The sequence below is a fragment of the Orcinus orca genome, chromosome 14 (assembly GCF_937001465.1).
Source record: "Orcinus orca chromosome 14, mOrcOrc1.1, whole genome shotgun sequence".
NCBI classification, from domain to species: domain Eukaryota; kingdom Metazoa; phylum Chordata; class Mammalia; order Artiodactyla; family Delphinidae; genus Orcinus; species Orcinus orca.
The window spans coordinates 83,874,346-83,879,530 of NC_064572.1; the positions used below are offsets into that span (position 1 = coordinate 83,874,346).

Below are 5,185 nucleotides of genomic sequence, written 5' to 3' on the forward strand. Positions count from 1 at the left end.
AAAAAATAAAGGGGCTTCCCTGGTGGCGGACTGGTTAAGAATCCGCCTGCCAATGCAGGGGACACAGGTTCCAGCCCTGGTCTGGGAAGATTCCACATGCCACGGAGCAACTAAGCCCGTGCGCCACAACTACTGAGCCTGAGCTCTAGGGCCTGTGAGCCACAACTACTAAGCCTGTGTGTCACACCTACTGAAGCCCTCGTGCCTACAGCTCGTGCTCCGATACAAGAGAATCCACCGCAATGAGAAGCCCACGCACCGCAACAAAGAGTAGCCCCCGCTGCCCGCGGCTAGAGAAAGCTCACGTACGGCAACGAAGACTCAACGCAGCCAAAAATAATAAATTAATTAATTAATAAAAAAATATGGAATGGGAATTTGCATGTCATTCTTAATGAAGGGGCCATACTAATCTTCATATCGTTCCAATTTTAGTGTATGTGCTGCTGAAGCGAGCACTAGTCATTGACTGTTAACACGAGTCTTAGGTCTCCTGACTTATGTAAAATTTTCCATCAGTTTTAGACATGTAAGTATACAGACACACCCTCATGGCTGTATTTTCCTTCGCCACGCCCCTCCCAGCCTCTAGTCCCATACAGGAAATGAAAGGCTGTTTCCTAATATAGCTTCGAATACATGCTTCTTTGTACACAGAAAGTGACCATGTCTAACATGCCCTGAACATATTTTTTAATTGATTTGAAGGAGAAGTAGGAAATTTAATATTAACGTTGCTCAATATTATATCCTTTTTTTCTTTACAATCTTTTGGGCTTTCCCTTTATTTCTTAGTTATTTTCTTCTTCCATATTTTTTCCACTTAAAGCTAAATGACACTATTTAGTTACTACTCCACTTAAAGCTAATAACAGGAAGTGAAAGTGGAAATATGAAAAAAAAATTATCAGTATTACTCCTTAGAATTTTGCTTTATGAAAATATTTTTAAAGCTATTACTCATGTTGAAGTTTTAGCATTCATTAATATATGCATTTTGTGCAAACTCTACATTCCCGGTTTGGCTGTTATACACACAAATTAATGAATGTACTTTAATGAATTTGATTAATATGCAGCAGTTTAAGATCCATTTTGTATTATTAGTACAGAAATGCTCCTCATTGAGTGCTGCTGAATCGGAATGGTGTGTTTGCCTAGGAAGGCTGACACACACACACACATACACTTCACAAATAATGTAAAGCTAAGATTTTCGTAATTATCGTAATTCACTCATTAAGATATTAGCAAACTGTCGCATCCACAAAAGATTCTCTATGCATGGAATTTTCCATCTTTTGCCTGCACCCAAGATATACATGCAGTGCCAGTGCCAGAGAGTGTAAATGGAAACCCTACTTCTGCATTTTATTAGCAAATTTTGCAAACTACAAACAGCTTGATTGTTGTATAAATTTATAGTTGTACTTGCACATTTGTGATGGTGGTTTTCAGCATGCAAGTTTTATCTAAGAGCTTTTACTTGGAACTGCACAGAGCAATTCCAAAACCTCAAAACTAAAGGAAAATAAAATTGAAGTGCCTTTACAATTGAGTGATTTATACATTAAACTATTTTTTTAAAGCAAGATTAAAAGTACTGTGCTCCTAGAAACATTCTCTCCTGGTGGAAGCCACTCAGATGGAAAATTTCATCTATTTCAAACTGATTTTTTGCCTGACTGACTCTCACATATTTTCCTAAAACCTGGTCATGGCAAATGATTTATTCTACTTTAACAATACTGTGCAAGTAGCCAGGAAGAGTCAAGTGCTGCAGGCAGTTGTCCAATTAGGTGCTCAACTATATTTTGACTTTTTTATGCTTACACATACTTATTCTTTTCTTTCCTTCTGATCTCCTACTCAGCAGCACTTTCTTCTAGATGAAAATATCTGCATATTTCTGTACTAGGAATACTTAGCCAAATCTGAACTATAGAATGTATTTTAGATCAAAATTCCAAATAAGGATAAGGTGGGAAAACCCATTTTCCTACAGTTTAAGAGCTGATAGAGGGAGCTCAGGTATGATGTATCAAGGGTGCACATATTTTCAATGTCCTTCCCATAGTAACCCTCCCCCCTCCTCGGTGCAGTGGCATCTGTGCCACCACAGTGCCCCTAGTGACAGGGATGCTCTGCGTCTTATTAAAGATGGCTGGTCTAAACGGAGCTACCTGGCTACAACACACAAGGCCATTCTTCACTAAGGTAATTGTTGCTTTTCTTCAGATTTTAATCTCTCTTAACTGAAAAATAATTTTTTCTTCAACTATTATTGTCATTGACTCACCATCCTCTGTGGCAACATATATTCCTTTTGAAAAACTGATTTTAAAGAAAACAAACAGCATGTAAAATTTTCTTACAGAAACAATTGCTAGGTGAAAAAGTTAATGGGAGTCTGGTATTCTCTGAATGGGTTCATGTCATAATCTTAAAATAAAAAAAGAATTATGATCTCAAGTAGTATGTGAGAAAGCTACAGAAGTAAATCCAAACTTTGATATTTGGAATTTTCTTTGGCTATAGCAATAGCTGGTGAGTTTTCTCCAGGGGTAGACGCTCAGCTATTTTGATTCTACTAAACAAGTCAAAGGAGCCACCATTATTTTTCTAAATAGCAGCACAAAAAAACCAAACACACACACACACACACACACACACACACACACACACACAGAAAAACAAAAAAAACCCCTCACATTCCAGACCAGGTTCTTACCTTGATCCACTTACACTCATGTAGAAATTCCTTGAGTGAAGGAATTTGGAGCTTCCCATGGCAGCACTGGGCAAGCCACAGAGAAGGGTGACTTGGCCAGTTAAGCCCACCTCAAATGACCCTGTAACTCATTTTCTGATGACAGAAAATGAAAAAAGGCGTTAAGGCTCAAGCTTCTTCCTTTATAATGCCTCATTTGAAATAAAGAGGTCAAGAAAAAGAATTCTTTCTTGCTACCCTGACACAGGCCATCAGGGACTAGAGAGAGATAATGTGTTAATACTGTTAACCAAATGCTACTGTGGCCCTTATTACCTCAGGACTATTTTACTAATTCCAAGATACTTTAATTAAAATGAAAAAAAATTATGATGCTCTCTAGAAAGTCATTTTTGTCTCTTTCCAGCTGTCCAGTGACATATTTTTAATCTTGTAAAGTCACTTGTTTATAATTTAAACTAAAGTTCAGTTACGCACAGCTTGTTTACCTGTACATACTGGCTAATTTGTAATGACAGAAGAGAAAGCTAACAGAGTACCACTAACTCTTGTGAAGAAAGTACAATTAATAGCATTCTGCCCCTGATTTGGGAAAATATATGTTGCACATACATCAATCAGGGTACTGTTGTAAATAATAGAAGGTACTTTTATTATTTTAGGCAGGAAGGGATGTTATACAGGGAATTAGAAACTTAAACATTCATCAGAAGAGCAGGCTCTCCACTGACCTTCAGGAATGACTCCCAGGACAGTTTTGTAGAACCTAGCTTCCAAAGGCAATGAGTCAGGAAGCTGCAGCAGTTACTACCACCCCCAGGGTCACTGCAGATCTCCGATTTTGGTGGCTTTCCAGGGATCACGAGGCCACCACTGCAATTATTGGCTCTAGGGAGTCACCACTTAGGCTGCAATCTGCTGATGAGAAACTGCAGCTGGAAATCCTAACCTCAGGGCCGCACTCTGCCTGCTAAATGCACAGGAGGAAAATGGATGTCTCCTTGCATCCTAGCCTCTGCCTCCATTGAACTCAGCTCCGCATGCAGGTCTCATGAAGGTGCATCTGATTGGTCAAACCTAGATCACATTGGTTTCTTTAGCTGCAAGTCTGGGAAATGTAGGTTTTGTTTTCATTTTTTGCCACGACTCAAAGCTTAAAGATCTGGTTCTGCTGTTCAGTTTCTCAAACTGAAACTCATTGGAAAAATAATGTATAACGTTACTTGTTTTCTTATAGCAATTCCTAATTAAAGCAGTATTTAATGCAATTTCCAGGATTTTTTTTTTTGAGTATTCTGTTATTACTGCATTACCTTGGGCATTGGGAAGATGTAGTGTATGTTGCTTGTTCCTTGTAAAAATAAGTAAGCACAATAAAAAGGATGCTAAACGTCAAAAAAAAATTTTTTTTCAAACCAAGAAAGCATACTAGCAGGAGATAACAGAATTGAGATATTCAGCTTATCAAATCTACCCCCAAACTCATAGACTTTCTACTATGTCAGCCATGCATAAAATCCTTCATAGTTTCCTTGCTTTTTAAAATTGGTGTTATTCCTACTTTTATCTTTTGGGGGCTCTTACAGATAGTTACTGTAAAGTGATTTTTGAGATGGCTCTACCACTCCAATTTTGTCAGGAGTAAATCGGTCTCCTGATCTAATAGAGAGAATAATGTCCCCCTACAAAGATGTTTACATCCTAATCCTGTGAATATGTTACATAACATGGAAAAGGAGAATTAAGGTTGCAGATAAAATTAAGGCTGTTAATCAATGGACTTGAAGACAGAGAGCTTATCCCAGATTATCTAGGTGGGCCTGATATATTCACAAGGGTCCTTAATGTGGAAGATGGAGGAAGAAGAGGAGTTCAGTGTGATACAATGTGAGAACTTGACCCACTGTTGCTGGTTTTGAAGGTGGAGGAAGGAGCCATGAGCCAGGGGATGCAGGCAGCCTCGAGGAGCTGGAGAGGGCAAGGTAGTGGATGCTCCCCAGAACCTCCAGTGAGGAATCAGCCTGCCGGCCCCTAGCTTTTACCACACTGAGGTCCGGTTCAGTGTTCTGAACTACAAAACTGTAACATAATAAATCTGTGTTGTGTTAAGTCACTGAGTTTGTGGTAATTTGTTACAGCAGCAATAGGAAACCAACACATCGGACATTTGAGATTGGGGGCTCCTTTTCTGAGTGTCGCTTTTTTGACATTTTAGCTTGCAGGTTCATCTTGAGTGGTGTTTTCCCCCTCGCTATATACTTCCCCTACCCTGTCTCCCTGTTTGTGGACATTAGGAGGCTCCCTGGGACCCCAGGTCTTAACCTAGTGATTCCGTGTCCATTCCCACAGTGGTGCTGGCGCCGTCCCAGGACCAGCCACTGGACCAGAGGACAGCTTGGCCCAAGAGTTGTCACTGCCGCTGCTCTGCTTCCTTCTGCCTCCGCCACAGTCAGT

The 5,185-nt window shown here is 39.8% G+C and overlaps 1 pseudogene; it reads right to left on the reverse strand.

The window, feature by feature from the left end:
* Positions 1 to 359: 359 nt before the first annotated feature.
* On the reverse strand, positions 360 to 459 carry LOC117199948 (uncharacterized; annotated as a pseudogene).
* Between the last annotated feature and the right edge of the window lie 4,726 nt (positions 460 to 5,185).